This window comes from Leptinotarsa decemlineata, unplaced genomic scaffold (genome assembly GCF_025532065.1).
Source record: "Leptinotarsa decemlineata unplaced genomic scaffold, Ldec_3_MD MMD2_tig00026345_RagTag_RagTag, whole genome shotgun sequence".
Taxonomy (NCBI): domain Eukaryota; kingdom Metazoa; phylum Arthropoda; class Insecta; order Coleoptera; family Chrysomelidae; genus Leptinotarsa; species Leptinotarsa decemlineata.
In genome coordinates this window covers 1,984,230-2,003,963 of record NW_027412696.1, presented here as the reverse complement: position 1 = coordinate 2,003,963, position 19,734 = coordinate 1,984,230, and the positions used below count along the sequence as shown (strand labels likewise).

At 34.7% G+C, this 19,734-nt stretch overlaps 1 long non-coding RNA gene across 1 annotated transcript in view; it reads right to left on the bottom strand.

Moving 5' to 3' along the window:
* The window catches only part of LOC141486071 (uncharacterized), a 353,419-nt gene that overhangs the window by 260,552 nt on the left and 73,133 nt on the right, over positions 1–19,734 (bottom strand). The window lies entirely within an intron of this gene.

The window sequence follows — 19,734 nt, the reverse complement described above, 5'->3', positions numbered from 1 at the left end:
TATTTTTTCACATCTCCAAAGAAATATGGCTGCTCCACAGTTACTTCGAGATCTTTTCTGGCAAGTTTATAAAAATTCAAACCTAAATCTGAAATTATACTACTAACTCTTAATCCAATTTTTGATTATTGCCTAACAGCTTCAATCACAATACTTTTTACATTCAGTATTGATGTGGATGACTTGGTAAAAAAGTATGCAACAGGCTGTTTCCAGTTCGAATGTATGCCTTTTGCCATGACCACCAATGCATATTCTGCTACAGAAACCGTTTTCTTGTTCTATAATTCTAAATGTGACTTGATCCTCATTTCATCGAAACAAATGGTATTAAACAGATTGAATCAGAATTTGATGGGATACAAAAAAGAGGTAGTTTATTTAGCAAACGTTTATTTCATTTAGTTCTGAATCATTTTTCTGAAATGACTTTTTTATATTATTGGATTCGTTGTTGTAAATCAAAACTTCAGTATGAAATACAGATTTCTTAGTTTTGGGTTGCCTAATTTGCTAATTATGGAGTGTGTCAATCGAATGAAATTCTAATGTTTTATGATACTGATGACAGAATGTGAGAATAGACACATTCGCTATTTATAGTAGATTATTTGGAACATATAAATGAAATATTTGGTACTTTGGTTTTGCAGAGATTTCAGTGAAAGTAATTTTTTTCTACAGATACATACAAGCCAAATCAAAAACTTGATGTGGTTGAAAATTTATTTTCCTTTGTGGGTTTTCAGTGGAACTCCGATTGTTTTGTCATTTTATATCATTACTTGTGAGGCATATACTATTCGTCAAGTTCAATTTCATCAAATTCATTTCATAAAAAAAGTCTGCATAGTAATAACCCCACTATATATGGTCTATAACAATTTATTTTATGATTTTCGTTATATGTCTATTCCTCCAATCCTACATAATGAATACTAAAAAAACATACTTTTTTTCATCAATTGGAAATCGAAAAGAATTATTACCGACATCACCCTGCAAATCACCTCAACCCACAGCTCGACAAGAATTTTTCACAAATACAAAACCACCACTTACAACGACTCACTCATGTAATAATATTCCATGCGTCAATTTGGCTCGCTTGGTAAATGCCTTAGATTCAGTCAGTCGGTGGCACTGTAGTTCAGCCGCGCATAAAATTCGAGGTGGGGAATCTTGACCAAAATATGGCGGAGAGTGAACTTACTTGTGTTTACTTCTATATGGTTTATTTCGATTTCACAGAGAATTTGGAGACAAAATTCATTGAATTTGGCTTTTAGAAAATTTAATGTATTCATGAGATCATATTTACCAGAGTACATGTTACATATCACATCATTGTTTTTAAATTCTCATGGAAGTGATCGCCATTAATTCAGAATACAGGTATATTCTAAATGAGCCATCACCTACCTGCTGTCAAACGCGTAGTGATTAGTTTGAAATGGAGGCAGTAGAAAAATACATATATCGGAACAGACAATACTCGGAATTATCCTTGAAAATATTCGGCAGTGATTGCGGTTACTCCTATCTAATATCATACAAGATGGCGGCAGTTCGAGCATATTAATTTCTGATTTCAATCTTCCTAATGCATTGCGCCGTGCTGATCGATACTCAATGAAATGTTCTCGGCATCTTCTAATAGCAAATGCAATTCAGTCGGTATGAAATATCGTTTATCACCTGGCAATATCATCAGGTGGAGCCAGACAGTTCAGAATTCTCTCAGCTGTCGGTTATTCACCTACAACGTGGGTGAGTTCATTCTTTCGCCAATACTAACAAAGTGAATCAAAATATTCACATCAATACGTGTACACAGAAGAGAGTGGTCCAATATTTTTTCAGTTTACATTTCATACAAAATTCAAGTCACCACATAAAATAGGTAAGGTTCAAAATAAGATTTCATGGCTTTCAAAAAGTTACTGTGGAATAACAATGTAGATAGATAGATCTTTATTGTCTGAAATGTTATACAATTTGTCGACAAAGGGTGTCATGTTCATAAATAGATAAAATGTTGAAAATATATAAAATGTTGTTTTTTTAGATACAGTATGCACGAAAATATAGTGGAGAATAAAAATAACAGATTCCTTGGTTGACGAGTGAAGAGTAGACAACTTTGTTCATCAGCTCCGTATGAGTGAACCTTTTTCTTTTTTCGATATACTCATTTGACACTATAAGGCAGTACCTTATTATGTGTTAGTGAATAGTGTAAAAACTGTAAGTAGTTCAGTTCATTTTTTGTACTCTGAAACAGTTTTTTTTCCGTTGCAATTCGGACGAATAGTTTTTATCAGTCCGCTGGAGACAAACAAATATTGAGTGCAGAGGCAGGGCCGTATTCAGGATTCGATACATATCATCGACAAAAACTTTCCTGAATGAGCATCAATATACTCAACAGCAGCAAGTCACTAACAGATGTCTCAATTTCCAGGAAGAGATCAAGCAGTTATTTTCACAGCCGAAACTGGAATTAAAGTGCAAGAATATATACTAGCTTTAGGAAAATTGGTCACCCCTAGAAATATTTTATTTGCTTCAAAAATCTCGAACAATAGAATTTGTATTTATTTATCGAATCGCGAAATCGTTGACGACTTCATGAACAGAAAAGGGTATATTGTCGTAGAAGAAGAAATCATCAGAGCAGGGAGGCTCATAACACCATCCGAGCGGCTCATCATTTCAAACGTAAGTCCTTCAATTCCACACATCGTACTAGAACAGAAACTCTTACAAGTCGGAATCAAACTACTCTCACCTATAACTTTCCCCAAAATCAATATGCCAGATCCTCAGTATTCTCATATTCTCAGTTTCCGCCAACATGTGTACATCACTCCACCAGAAGATATCTTAATACCAGAATCAGTCACAATAGAGTATGACAGTTCGACATTCCGTATTTTCTTATCTATAGATAATCTGACTTGCTTTACCTGTAAGCAACCTGGTCATATCGCAACACAATGTACTGCTCCGCAAATTTCAAATACACAAGACCTGTCACCAAATTTTACATCGATCTCAGCAACATCTACAACAGAACAAGCAGTTTCCGAACCAATTATTCCTGAAAAATTATTACATCCAGAACTTGTCATACACCAACAACTGCAGACCCTAACTAATATTACAGTAACGCCCACTAATATTTTATCTCAAAAAAGAAACTTGTCCGAGATCTCGACTCCAGATCCAAAAGACAATGATAACCCACCATTACACGACCCATTCCCTAAACCTGACGCGAAAACATTGAAAAAGCATCGACTGAATTCATCGAGAAAACAATTAGCGGCAACAGTAGAGGTACAACTTTTACCAGCCAAACAACTAATCGAGAAAGGAGCAGATTCATTTACTTTGAGTTACGCTCAGCTGAAGGACTTCCTAGAGAATGTACATGGAAACAGTGATCCCCTCAGTACAGCCAGAGAGTACACAGATGATATATATGGGGTAATAAGCATGCTATCCAGAGTATACCCTTGCTTCACCGAGCGTAGTATGAAAGCAAGATGTACAAAACTACAAAAAAAACTCGAGAAACAGTCAGCGAAAGAACAAGGTGCCCCCAAACCCAATATATCTGACACAGAAAGTGAAGAAGCATTCTCCCAAGAAACCTACTGAGAATATTTAAATGATAATAACAATAATAATATATAAGAACTAGATAAAAATACTTATATACTTCAATGGAATATTAACGGGATATACACTCACCTTGAAATGCTCAAATTACTTTATCAGAAAATGAACCTCTTATTATTTGCCTTCAAGAAACCCACTTGAAGAATAACCAAACATATTAAATGAAAAATTATAGCTCTTTTCATAAAAACCGAACTGAGCAAACTAAAGGAAGTGGTGGAGTTGCAATATACGTGAAAAGATCGGTAAATGTTGAAAGCATCCCTTTGGCGACTAATTTGGAAGCAATTACAATCAAAATGAAACAAGCTAAAGAAGTGAACATCTAGAATATATATATATCACCCAATGTGGAAGTGTCCTACGCAGAGATCTATCGACTGTTTCAACGAATAACCAAACCCAGAATTATCCTACGAGATTTCAATTCTCACAATATTCAGTGGGGATGTGTGGCAACAAATAGCAAAGGTAGAACTCTGATGGAAGCAATAGAGGAGGACAATCTAATAATACTCAATACTGAAGAAATAACCCGACTCAACCCTACGGGCACTTCGACTATTCTTGATCTTAAACTATCTGCGACCCCTCTTTGGAAGGCAGATTCAACTTCGAAGTACTCCCTTACTCATATGGCAGCGATCACTTTCCTATCGCGCTATCTAATAATAGAAATGAAAACGTACAGCAAACAATAAACGCTAGATGGAGGCTGCAGAGTGTGAACTGGGGCTTATTTTCAACCACTGTCGAAAATGAACTGGAAAACTTTCAAATAACAGATGACATTAACACTGTGGTGAAGAATTTCACAACCATCATAGTTACATCAGCACAACAGAATATTGGGACGACAAAAACCATTAGAAACAAAACCCTTGTACCATGGTGGAATAGGGACTGTGATATTGCCATTAAAGCTTTCAAGAATGCTCTGAATAGGTTCAAAATAAATAAAACGGAGGACAACTGGATAGTATCCGAAAGACTCGGGGCCAAATCAAGGGGGATTACAAAAAAGAGCAAACGCGATTCCTGGGCAAGTACGTATCCTCTATCAACGTATCCAGTCGAATAAAAATGGTATGGAATAAAATCAACCGTATAAATGGCAGAAACGTGAGGTCTGGCATAAATTCACTAGAGCATGAAGGACGCAATATCACCAACGCAGGGAAAATATCAGAAACACTCGCAGAAATGTACCAGAAGAATTCTAGTGATACAAACTCCTCTGAAGTTTTTCTGAGAAGGAAGACAGGGGTCGAGGCTGTTGTTATTACCGGAATAAATCCGTAGGAACAACCACTTAACATGGAAATGAATAGGGATGAATTATACGACTCACTAAGGGACTGTAAAAATCTTAGTCCTGGCCATGACGACATACCATTTATTTTTCTCCATAAACTTTCTCCAAGAGTAACAGAAACTCTGCTCAAAATCTACAACAGAATATGGACAGAAGGATGCTTCCCAGACACATGGAGAGAGGCTATAATAATATTAGTTATGAAGCGGAACCAATCCAACACGAGCCCAGAGTCTTACAGACCAATTTCACTCATCTGTACAATGTGTAAGCTACTAGAAAAAATCGTTAACCGAAGGCTTATGTGGTACTTGGAAAAAAATGGGCACCTGGCACCTGAGCAGAATGGAGTTCGAAAGACTCGATCTAGATTGGACAATCTGGTAGATCTTGAAAGTTACGTCCACGAAGGATACGCGAATAGACAGTTTTGCACAGCAATTTTTTCCGATATAAAAAAAGCCTACAATATGACCTGGCGACATCATATAATTCAGCAACTTGTACCGAAAGGAATAAACGGACCTTGATTGAAATTCGTTTGCAATTTACTAAAATGCAGATATTTCAGAGTGAGAAACAACACCGTTATATCATACCTCAGAGAACAACAGAATGGGGTACCTCAAGGATCAGTTATTAGTGTCACCTCATTCCTACTTGCCATCAATGAAATTGCACAACAAATTGATTCCTCAGTACGAATGAGCATGTATGCATGTATGCTAATACATTCTAAGGGTAAAAGCATGGACATTGTGCAAAATAACCTCCAAGTTGTCATTAACAGTATCGAAAACTGGTTAGCAAATACAGGTTTTCAGCTGAATGTCAACAAGACCAAATGCATTCTATTCACTAAAAAATCGAAAATCGTCAAACCCACTCTCAAATTAAAAGGAAGCAACATCGAAGTCACGGAGAAAGTACAATATCTCGGAATGATCCTGGATGAAAAGCTCAGTTGAGACCCTCACATAAAAAAAACTCGTATCATCATGTCGAAACAGCCTGAATTTAATGGAAATATTATCAAATCAGCGTTGGGGATCAGACAACAAAACACTGCTCATGGTGTATAGATCATTAATAAGATCAAAATTAGACAATGGTTCATTGGTATATGCTTCAGCTGGTAACAAATTACTCGAACTCTTGGATTCAGTTCATAACACCGCATTCAGAAGTGTTCTCGGTGCACTACGTACCACACCAGTAGCCAGTTTATACTGCGAGTCGGGAGAGCCATCACTCTATAACAGACGACAATATTTGAGTCTCTCATACGCATCAATACACACCATCCATCGCGCAAGTACACATTCTCCAAGAGACTCCAAAACCTATTCGCGAATAGAAGGAGAATTGATCTTCCATTTTACTAAAGATTGAATCGGTATCCCCTTACAAATCAGATTCAATTTCCCAGTCGATTTCTCCCTTACCCGTTTCAACAAGACTGAAACACCATCCATTACGATAGTTCGAAACTTCTTTTCACTGATATCCAACTTTCCTGAACAAAAAAAAAAAATTACACGGATGCGTCAAAATGAGATGTCAAAGTAACAAGACTCGGAACCAAAAATCTCTGATAATCACTGACGCGCTGGGGGCAATACAGAGTTTGCAGCAATTGTATCCAAGCCACCCAACCATTATTCATATAAAAGAGCAGATATATCTCCACACATCTCACTCTAACAGTGAAATAAAAATTATATGGCTCCATCACATGTCGGTATCCCAGGCAATGAAGAAGCAGATAGAATAGCTAGAGAGGCAATGAATACATTGTCAGATATCAATGAACAAAAAGTATGGTATAGGTATATGAACAGCCAAATAAAGTTCCTCATCCAAGAATACTGGCAAATGCAGTGGCAACAAAACTGCTCGAAATTACTCGAAGTGAAACATTCGGTAAAACCTTGGAACATCTACCCTCCAAATAGACGGCACCAGGTGATTCTATCTAGACTGCGTTTAGGTCATACACGGTACACTCACGAACACATCCTCAAAAGAGAACCAGAGAAAATATGTGAATTTTGCGTAGTGTCGATGAGTGTGGAACATTTGTTAATCGAGTGTCCAAAGTATGCCAATCTTCGCCAGAGATTTAATTTGGAACCTGACCTTAAATCTATATTGAAATAGAGATGTGACATAAAAAATTTATTATTATTATTTAACGAACTCAACTTAACGGACAAATTATAGACATTGCTTGGGGACTTGTTAATATACTGAATAATGTGAGTGTAATTAAATATTAAATCTTGTATTGTATTGTTGTTGCTAATAACCCTCCGTGGTTGATGCAACTTTCTTTTATAAAAAAAATAAAAAATGAAAATAACAGACACAAATAAACAATCAAAAAATATCAAAAATAAGAAAATATGTACAAATATGTTATCAATAAAACAACACGATTTTAAAATTACTTGACATAAATCGTAATATACATCGTAGTATACCAAAAGACTGGAATTTGTATGCAAAACACTCTTCCAAACTGTGGAAGCACTTTCCTTGAAACAAAGTTTTTTACTGATTCTCTAAATTTTTGAAGTTTACTTTATGGTAATTCATGATCACTTGAATAAAATTTTTGTCTAACTACGTAACAGTGGTATTTAGACAAAAGTGTTTTTATTAATTTAATTTAAGTGATTTCTAGACCATTTGAACGCTTAACACCCCAGCATAAAGTTGACAATGAAGACTGAACAGGACCAATAGATAACATTCCTAGATGTACTCATCGAATGATACTGGAAAACTCTGAGAGAAACAAAACATCAAAACAGTTTTCAAACCCAACAAAATGATTCAACAAAGTCTCAGGTCGGCTAACGATAAAAGAGACCCACTATCAGCAAAAGGGGTTTTCTGCACATACCGTGCAGTTGTGGGAACGTGTACATTGAAACCACCAAAAGATCCATGGGAATAAGTCTGAAGGAGCACGAAAGAAACTGCAGACTATGTCAAACGGACAAGTTGGCTGTGACGTAACACGTACTCAGTGAAAGAAACCACAGGAGTCTGTTTGAAAACACGAAACTCATTGCCCCCGACTAGGGATACCATAGCTGGCTGGTACAGGAGACCATAGAGATCCACAAACACGCGGTTGATTTCAACAGAAGAGAAAAAACTTTGAACCTCAACCGAATATGAAAATCCATTCTGAGAAATTCAAGAATAGCGAACAGCATGACGGCGGGTAGAAAATGGTGGACGGATTGACAATTCACTTGAACCAGGTACAGGTATAAGCACACCAAACTATCTGAGTCAACATAAATACATCTTACGTAGCCATAATATCCAGTCATCGGTGATCACTCAGGACGATAGGAAGAAATTCCAAAAATCGACGTCCTCCAAACCCAAAAAGTTGTGATACTCACAATAAAGTGTTTTATGAATATGTTATAGATTATCATCAGGTTTCATCCGAGTCCATCAAATATCAATGCATCTTGGTTGTTTCCATATAAATAGGTATCTTGGTTATTCTAAAATTGAAATTGATAGTCGTGAACAAACTTGTATTCGATCGTCACACAGTAATGCAGGATATTCGGGAAGTTTCCCGTATGATGAATAAGACTGATTGAAACTGCAATGAAAATAGAAAGAAATGAAAATAATCAAGCAATACTATCATTATACAGAGGATTCAAATAGTTGGTTTCGCGGTTTCGTCAGTACAGTACAGTTGACACATTACGGTCTGCAGGTGATCTGCTTTAATAATTTCAATGAACGAAAAACATCTGTGAGGAATCCCGCATAAATGTCTTCCAGATATAATTCAATATCCAGCGTGGTATTAGCCAGGAAAGCAGTTTTTTTACAGACGTTCACCACACCCTATTATGTAGGTACTTGGTAGAGATTAGTATTTCGAAATTCATTTATTTTCTCAAACGTGTGTATCTCTCCTCGATAGTTTTCAGTTTTGATTTCTGATGGAATGGACTTGTTGATAAATGAAAGATTGCAATTTCTCATAATACACATGGTTATTAATTGATGTCACTCGAAAATTTACTCGTATATTATAGAAAAACTCGCCTGGTAGGTAGTATAATTGACACTGTGCCAGAAATTCGCATCCTGTGTTCATTTTGAAAGTATATACATTTTTCGAATCCACATTTTCAAGCCATCAGTTAATGTAAGGTTCAATGCTGATGAATGTTCAGTGGAGAAATGTTTAGTTTTGGGAAAATGATAACAGTTTTCTCATGATCAACTGTCAACTGAGAACTGGACAAATGAATTCAATATTCCGATAAAAGTAACAATGTATACCACGTCCATTATCTAGTATCATTCAGGCAGCAAAGTTAATTTTTGTTCATGATGCCAGTGGTTGTAATTTTTTGAACAGTTCATTTTTTTCGTGTCATGCGTTCTTTAAGAAAAATAATTCATTAAATACATGGTAGCTTCATTAAAAGAATAACATTCTATGTAGCATATTCATGCCTTCCGCAGATTTAGACGGAATGTCAGGGAGAAAACTTACAGACAACTGTTATAAAACCCAATGAATACCTAGGACTGAAATTTTGTTCTGTGATACAAATAAGTGATTAGATTGACTACTGACTTTTTACAAAACTATATATTCTCTTATAATTGTACTTATGTCCATTGATTTTATCGAATGTATGTCACTTCACTCAATTTTTGTTATTTTTTATTGATAAAAATGAAATGAATTCGTTCTCACACAATTCATGTTCACGGTGAACAAACGAAGTAAATTATTGTATTATCGCTGAATACTGCAATTTATCAATATGGTGATATTTACAGTAATTATGCCTCTCACTGTATGAATAAATATAAAAGCTTGTTTTCTGACCATGAGATGTGTTACATGGTATTTATTTATCAGTGTGTTACATTTATACTATCGGCGAAATAACCTGTCGGGAGATTGGATAAAAACTTTTGAAATGGCACCTTTGCAAGGCAAGCACTATCGACAGAGCACGTTCTGTGAATCGCACTTCTCAACTGAGGTGTCATGCCTCGATTTATATTATATCAAACAGAGGCGTAGACCAGTTGAATGCAGCGAATGATGAAGAAGCAATGAAGGTCTCCTGATTTTCATTCTCTGATGGACTAACGAGTCTGACCAAAAAATAGAAGTGAAAGGTTTTATAGGTCTACAGAATGACATCATGTTGGCAAATTCATCGAATTCAATTGTTCAGAACCATATGAGTGAATATCTTTGTTCAGAAACAAACTAATGTATGAATCTGTTGTGTTAGTAGTGAGTAATACTGCATTGTCGATTGTCGCCAGGTTACCGAAATGGAGTTGTCTGAAACAGAAAATATCTAACCCCTCATAGAATACTTTCATTAGGATAAGCCCACATGAATACTACAGTGAGTTTTTGATACGTTACACCATCAAAGGATTGGGTAATATATGTATGTGGTTTTTCAAATCTATGATAACAAAGTTTTGTCTTAAGTTCATTCGTAACTTTTTCGACATATTTCAGTTTTTCAGGTAAATTAAGATGCTTGTATCATTTTGATTGTGTCTATAATATTTCAAGACTATTTCCAGCATTGTTTCATCGAATGTTGGCAGATTTGTGTCAAAGCTACAAAATGGTATGGACAAAATTCACATTGAATATAACAATAAAATTCCAGATTTTTTTTGTTCTGTAAATTTTTTCCTTTTCAACCTTGAGTTATTCCGAATATCATGCCAATGTCAGACGAATCTGGTTCACTCATTTACCAACAAATAACCAGCGGTGTACATGGCCTCTGCATTTTAGGGTTATTGGCCGACTCAGTAAGTACCAACTTCCCTTCAGCATCAATAAATTTTCATGTCAAGAAGTTTGGAAAAAAGGCAAAACTACTTATGTGCATAGGTCCAAAATTATTGGTTCTATTCGTTCCTCTACTTTCCCGCTACAGTTCATTGTAGTTTACACCTATGCAAACTCAACCGATAAATTCATTGGGTAAGTGGTCCTCCAGGTCAGGTTACAGAAGTAAAACTCTGGCCAATAGTGAAAACTTTATTCGGTTTGCGGCCAGAAAATCACTAAGTATGTGCTTTGCTATCTCATCATTAGCCAAACAGATGTAGCTAACACTATCTTCCGAATATCCAAGTCTTTTCATATGCTCCGAACACTTTCACACACACACACACACACACACACACACATATATATATATATATATATATATATATATATATATATATATATATGTGTGTGTGTGTGTGAAAGTGTTCGGAGCATTTTACAAAGGCCTTTCTTTTGACACAGTAATTCTACCCTTCTTCATCTATGGTTTCACTAAAACGATTAAGAATATTTTTTCGTCATGCCCTCTAGGAATAAAATGAATCCATTGTCGCAGTGGAATTCACTCATTCAAAAATGACGTATGTCTCTCAAGAATAGGTCCGAATTCTGAGTTACAACTGTCATTTGGGACTAGAATCAAACTTGATATTTTTCCATATTTCAATTTTTCAACTTATTTTCTATAGTACTGGCATATTCCGAAAGCTAAGGTCTTCATTTCAATAATTTGCTCCAGACAAGTTTTTCATCAATTCGATATTCTATGTTTCTGGTATATCAACCTTTTTTTCCAATTTTCCCAGCCCAGTTTCTGTTGGGCGTCTATGAAATTTCTCAAAAGGTCATTTGAAATTCATTTCATCACAAATACATCATCAACATTAACAAGACAGGTCTCAGAGAAATTCCATAAATTTTTCGAGAGTTGCTAGAGTCCAGATGGAGTCCAAATGATAGGACCATTTATTTCTCGAGCTTACTATCCGAAATGAATGACTGAATTCTATCTAATGAATTCTAACTCAACCAATTGATTACAATATTCTCATCTCATCGCAGTATCAATTCAAAATTCAGAATTTGTCGAAATTCAACAGATTTATGGTTGAATTCTTTCAGTGGAACAGAAAAACATATCCACGTTCTAGAATTGGCATTTCATAACCTCAGAAATGTCGACTATAACAGAAATCGACAAAAACAAATCCCAATGGAGGTTCTAGAAAGTCAATTAAGGAACTGAAAGAATCATACAACTCACAAGAGCATTCAATTCAATCAATCTTCGTGCAGCCAACTCTTGATAACAATTGATATTTTTAATCCTGCAATTCCAACTCATAATCTGTCTAATAGCCATGAACAAGAACATTTTGTTTGTTTCAGAACAGGACTTGGCAATTCTAGAACAAAAATTATACTGGTATTATCAAAGACCAATATGCGATTGGGCTTTTCAAAATATTTTCATAAAATGTTGGTTTGCATAAAAATTATCGGACAAGATAGAAAATATTTTTTAAATAAAAAATGAACTGGAGTTGGTTCATGACTCATTTCACGGGGCATGAAACGGAGTGAATTCTAGGGGACTAAAATAGTTTTTCCCTATTCTCACCAAAAATAAACATTATATGGGAGAAATTGAATATGATTGTAAAGGATGTGTAGTCATACAACTTTTGTATTCACAAGTTTTTCATATAACACAAAATTTTCCGTGAATGTTTGGAAAAATTAGTGTTTTCGTTTTTCATTTTTTCATCAAACAATGTGTTTTGCGATATTTAGTAGAAAATAACCTTTTTGCGTTCTTAGTGTTCTGTGATCTTTTTCGAAAAGTAATATTCTGTATATCTGTATCTGTATATAAAATTTTCTGGTTCCAAAAATAATTATTTGTAAAATTTTCAGCAGTAATTTTTTTGTTCAATGATATACTATCAGATGGTATGGAGAAAGACCTTTCTGCAACCTTAAAAAATAAGTAATCGTTGTGGAGGATAAATAAGGTCAATGAAAATCGAACATGATGACTTTTGTTCGATATGTGTAAAAACATATTATATTTCAAAACATCATAATTTTGAAAGAGAAAGGTTTTGACTTCCTACTCCATTTTTTACCAGAAAAAACTTGGAAATCTTTCGAAAAAAGCAAGAAAGCAGATAATTCCAAAATGAACTTTTCATATAGATTCAATGCCATAACTAATGATTGAAGTACAAACTGAATATTAGATGTTGATATGAAAGTAATTGTTTCGATAGGGCTTTCTATTCCAGTTTGTGTCTGAAAGTTACACCTTCGTTTGATCTACACACCTTTGTGAAGGGTTCATTTCAAAATCGTCGGCTTTCTCCTTCCCTTCGAAAGTTTTTCACATTTTTTTATGTAATGATGGAGAAGTAGAAAGCATGATATACACGTCTTTGTGAAGAATCCATTTCGAAATTATTTACTATTTTCTTCTCTTTGGAAGATTCCAACATTTCTTTGTACGAAGGTGCAGTATGGAAAGCCAGATTGTCTGCCAAACTTTTCTATATTCATGTTATTACTCGAGTCCTATATGAAAAACGTTCCAATGAAAATACATCACTGCTGATTTCCAAAAAGAAACTGTACCTAGGACATTGATATTTGTTTAAGGTATTTTTCAAATCTATCATCCAAACGAAATCTCAAATATTATGAATGAGAAAAAGTTTTTCTGTACAGTGAAAAAAAGTGTTCCATTCTAATTTCGTGACAAATCAATAATTTTTGTTTCAGAAAATTTCATTCCATGAAATAGATTTCTCAGAATTTTTTTCATCTCCTACAATTTGAGGGGGTCTATTTTCGGCGAAAATTGTGAAAAATCATTTCTCATTTTGGAAGTTCACTTTATTTTTCTGAGGTTGAATTTTCTCTCAGGTGAATCAATTTCCAAGTTAACACCACGATATTACTAGTCTAATGATTATAACTATTATTAATTACTTATTCATCAGGTAAAATTATTAATTTATATAATTGTTTTTAACATGCTTTGGCTGAACAGACAAAAATTTATGATTTTCATACTCATATGGATAATTTTCAGTAGATCATTGGGTTTAAATCGCGAGAGGTATTTTGAACGATTGAAAATTATTTTTAGCTTTCACTTTTCCATGTACTCGTATATACAAAAAATTGTGACAAACTTCGAAAAGAAAAACGAAAGTATTTCAGTTCAAAATCAACAATTCACAAAGATATGTAGATTATGCATAGAAGGTACTTTCATATACAAACTGAAAGAAATAAAGCCATTTCAAAACAACTTTTTAAAAAAATAAAATTTTACGTGTAGGTGAAATTTTATATCGTAACTCTTTCATATACTTTAGTATATAACTTTTCTATCGATGATATCTCATTCAACTCCATGAAGAATATTCGGAGTACAGATTGAATGGGAAAAAGTGATTTTGTTGTTACTTGGTTGTGGGTGTTTTTGGAATACTCGATAGAAAAGAGAATTTCCAAATTTCGTTTTTTGTCTCTACCGTCTTCATTTCGAAAGATATGGAAAAAAAGGCAGAAAAACTTTTGATACTGTTTCATGTTTGTTATAATCTGATTTAAACTAATTTGAAATGCGACGTTTCGTTCATTATATGAACGAAATCAACTTTTTTCAACACAGCTGAATTTGTTATTACAATGAAAACCAAAATCGATAAAATACTAGAAGTCCGTATTCAAAAAATAAACTTTATGATTGAATATAATGAACAAAACGTCGCGTCGCATTTCGAATTGGTTTCTATCCGATTATAATAGCTATAAAACAGTTTTGAAAGTTTCCCCGTCCTTTTTTATATCATTCGGAATTGGGGACCTTCGTCGTCGTGATTGGGTGTAAAAACTGCAATACAATTACGTCGTGGTGCGAACCAAAGTTACATGTGCGATTTTTCCTTGTCTAATAAGGAACTTCCACTCCTTCCATACATCCTTCTGCCATACTACATCAAACAAGGTGAGTCAACTTATTCATCTTGCAATTGATTTTTTTATTCGTACTTTCACGCAAAGTTTGAGATCAAAACAAATCTCAGTGGGGAATCTGGAATTGAATATTTCAGGTCCCCAAAATAAAAAACTTTTTTCCAATTCAACCTCATCCGTATGTCTAACCGTTTTTGAGAGAGCAATAGTGGGTATAGTGGAGTATAAATGTATGAAGTTCAACTTTAGTAAGACTTCATATGTAAATGATATTTTGGTTCAGAATATTTGATCACAGGTTTCAATTGAGATAAATAAAAATACTCAAGATCACATTTGCATAATAGCTGAAACTGACAGCGATATTCAACAATCTTGCAGTGCAGAGTCTGTATCTGAAAAAAAAGTTCAATCTACAAAGGAACTAAGTGGAAAAGAGTGTTCAAGACCATACGTCTTAAAAGAAAGGAAACGCAATGACTCAATGGTCAATGGATCATACACAATGACACAAATGTTTTCAGAAATAAATGAAAAGGATGTCTCTAGCATATTTTGGTGAAGAGATGGCTCTCACAAAGCGCAATTCGTTAACAAGCTAAAGTGCGATAACACAATAAGCACCATTTTGTTTGAAGCAACATTAGGAAAGTTGCTACGCATCTACGCTGCTACGCAGTAATATTATCCACAGCTCCGGTAGCAGCAGTAATATTTTTGCAATTAACAACTCTTTACTACCGCAACATTTGTTCTTCTAGTGCTCAACTCCGGCACCAATAGGTGCTGATGAAGACTGAGCTATAAGCTATTTCTTTGGTTTTAATTATGTTATTGAAATTATATATCATATTATATGTGTAAAAAACACACTTACTACTATATTATTGAACTTCTCTTACCTTCATATACTGTTGAAATGTGTCAATAAGGGCATCACAGACCTCTGGAATAATTTGAGAAATCACTTTTTAGGAATGGCACATTCTAAATTTGTTGCTAGTTAACAAATTCATTTACAGATTTTTTTGTAACGAATATTCCAAAATTACTTTCCAACACTCAAAAAAATATCTAAAAGTCCCGTTACCTCTATATTCGAGGTTAAATATATTGATATCAATTATCAAATCCATCATCAGAGTGTAACCGATATTTGTGATACACTGTTTGGAACCTGTAGTATAGAAATTAACATCAATGGAGTTTTTTCCCAACACCAAACCGTTATTTTAACACCTCGACACGTGTTTCAATCACCAAGTGATCATTTTCAAGAGAAAGATCAGTTTGATCTTCATCAAGAAGAAGATCAGTTAAAATAACGGTTTGATGTTGGGAGAAAACTCCAGTAATATTCATAGGGTATAACAAATGACAATTTATCGATATCTATCTTGAAGACCCAAATTTGTAATGGTTTCCTTGTTTCAAACACGATAATAACAAATGCGACATAAAAATAATCGAGTGCTCTTATTTCAACATTTTGGTTTCGAATTTTACTGATCGATAAAAATGTCTACTCTAGTATTGACAAGTGACCCTATTCGATTTGTTGGTCGATGTTTATCACATGTTACCTTGAAACATTAGGTTTGTTCTGGACGTCAGGATTATGCACAATTGATATAGAACGTTCCGGTTTAATGAGGATAAGTTCGGAATGATGAATCCTCGGTTCTGATTTCGACTGCGAAATGATCCTAAAGTGTCTTGAACCGTCCCGCTTTCGGAGCTGGACTGTTGAGAACTGTTCCCGTTGCCCATGCGCATTTATGTGGAAATTTGTTTTCATTTTCTAGGATATTTTAACATTTACTTCATTTAAATAATTGATGATTGAGGTTATATAACATTTGAACTGACTACAAGGATACGCTACATAACAATATGGACATCTTCATCTCTTCATATATACGATAGGTGGCACAGTGGTCACCTCAAAATGCGTTCTGATTTGACCAAGTGTCCGAGACTATTTTGGACTGTTTGAGATTTTTTGCTTGTACGCATCATGTCTTGTGCAGTTTCCAAACAGTTTCGAATGTTAGAATGTTACCGTACGGCGTTGTACGGCGACAAGCTGGGGCGAGCATATAGATATCGGTTATATTTGCTTGAGGAATGTGCCCGTAACATAACTTCGTTCGGTTATGTTAGGGAATGAATAACACGGACAAAACTCAGTGCATTTCGCAGCAAGACAATTATATTCAATGTTGTGTTATGAAATATTAGCTTATAAGGGTACACGCCTAGAAGAGAAAGTATTATTCACCTTCCCCCGAATCTCTGAACGGTAGATCTTTCACGACGAACGTAATCTGAGCTCCAATATCTGTATCGAAGTGAAATAGAACTGGAAGATACTTAATGAAAATCTATATAGAAACTTATTAATACAGGGTTTTTGTGAAACCCTTTAAAATATATAAAATAATTTCTAAGGCGCAATTATTTTACGCTTGAGAAAACTATTGTATAGCGAAACACGTGTCGCGGTTTTTGTAAAACCCTTCATAGTGAAAACCATACAATGAACTGAATTATTAAGTTTTTTCACATTGGAGAAGCATACCTTGCGTTTACAAGAGAAAGGAAAATGTTTCAAGAAGTCATAATTCTGATACAAGAAGCAGAACATTTCAGTAAAAGTGTGATATCATTATTATGGAAAATGAACGGTAACACATCGAAGATACATTTTCTGTACTGGAAGTGTCCAACAGTTTCTTCATCAGACTCATGCAATTTATTTATTATCGTAACTTAGTGCTTATCGCATATTCAATAGAACTCGGAGTCAGATTACTGCATATATATCATGAAAAGAGTCGCAAAGAGAAAAACCCTGTCATCCTATGTTTCCGCCACCCAATTGAATACCAATAAGACCTTTTCAGCAACTCTGGGCTCGACCGGGTTAAGTTTTTAATTAACGACCCAGAGAGAAGTTCTCGACTACCGAGTCGGCCCAATAACATTAGCATATTAAGTCCGGCTTTGTGTAAAGTCTTAGCGGAGCATTGTGAAGTTATACTCGTGCTCACCGTTCGGGAAACTTAGCTAGTTTTGTGGCTTTATGGCAGGCATTACAGATAAGACTCGTAATCTATTTCGTCTTTATATAAAAATAAGAGTTAACGATGTTGGGATGTGTTTTGATCAAAGTAGGTATTTGGAATGACGCGGATCTTCGGGTCGAGTAGATGTTTGGATTCGAAAATGCCGGAGGTAATTTATCATCGATGAGAAGGTTGAACACCTCTCTTGGTATGATACACTCTAGAAGAATTATACACAGTATTTGCTAATTAACTGTCGGTATTTGGTGAGATTATTTCAGAGTTCATTTCATAAAAAAACTGATGAACATATATACTGAAGGTCCCAAGCTTTGATAACTTTGGTATAATCTAGATATGTTTGTGAAAAATAGGAGAAACGTATCGAAACAACTTTTTATGAAAATTAAATTGCACGTGAGTGTAACTCTTTCATTTATATACTTTAGTGTATAGCTTCATTATGAATGATATCTTATTCAACTCCATGAAGAATATTCGGAGTACAGGTTGGATGGGAAAAAGTGATTTTGTTGTTATTTGGTTGTGGTACACCACACTCAATGCTTCAGATCTATTGTTGTCCATCACCACCCTTTATGTGCAATTAGTTAGGATATCTCGTATGAATTCAACAGAATCAGATGAAAACCAAAAAATTGAAGCTTTGTACAAAAAATTTTATGATCTAAGGTATCAAAAGCTTTACTATAGTCTAGAAGGACCAGACAGGTAAGATTTCCTTCATCACTAGACTTCATTATATCATCTGTGATTTTCAATATGGCTGTTGTAGTACTATGATTTTGTCAAAATCCATATTGTACATTAGATATTATTTGAGCGGAATCAACGTGTTTCAATATCTGCTCTTTCATTATTATTTCAAGTACAAGACAAAGTTGGCAGAATGCTAATCGGACGTAAATCTGAATATTCTGTTGGCGAAGGCATTTGGGAAGAGGGAAAACCAAGGCATGTTTCCATATTGCGGTGAAGGTTCCGCTAAAAATGCATTCATTCATTATGAAAGTTATATGTTCGATAAGTTTCTCTCCTACCAACTTGAGCATGTGAAGTGAGATATCGTCAGGACCCACAGCATTACTTTCAATTTTTTGTAGGTATTTCAAAACGGTTGTATGACCTACGGTATGGAAGTTGAAATATTTTTGCTGATCACGTGCTATATATTTGTCAAGAAGAGACCATTGATGAGGATTTTTCATCGGGTGTGGGATGTTGTTGAAATAATTATTTATGTTATCGGGATTCCTCAACTCGAGAGGTATTTCTTTGGATTTTTTGTAGGGTTTCTAAATATTTCAAGGTATTCCACATCGATTTCGAATTCTTCCGACGAAGTATGAATCCTAAATGGCGGGAGGACAAATCGATTTTTGTGAAATCACGTTTTGAAATACAATTTTCCCGAGATTCAATTTTGATAGCATAAATTTCACAGATGACAGTGATGTGATCTGATTTTGCAACATCTACAAATGAAACCTCGGATACTAGATTTTCATTAGAAGTGATCAATAAGTCAAGGATGTTTCTAGTGGTTGATGTTATGCGAGTGGGTGATTCATTCAGTTGCAAAAGGTTGTCCGTATTAAAGAATTTTATAAGTAGTTAGGAATCACACGTTAAAAGGTTAGACCTCGTTATTCCTCAGCTCGCACAAGTTTTTCAACTTCTGAGACAGCTGAGACAGCTGAGACACCTGATTAACGAAAAAAAAGATGTTGAACAGATTTTAAACATATTTTTTAAAGAGAGCAGATTGACTGTCTTTGACT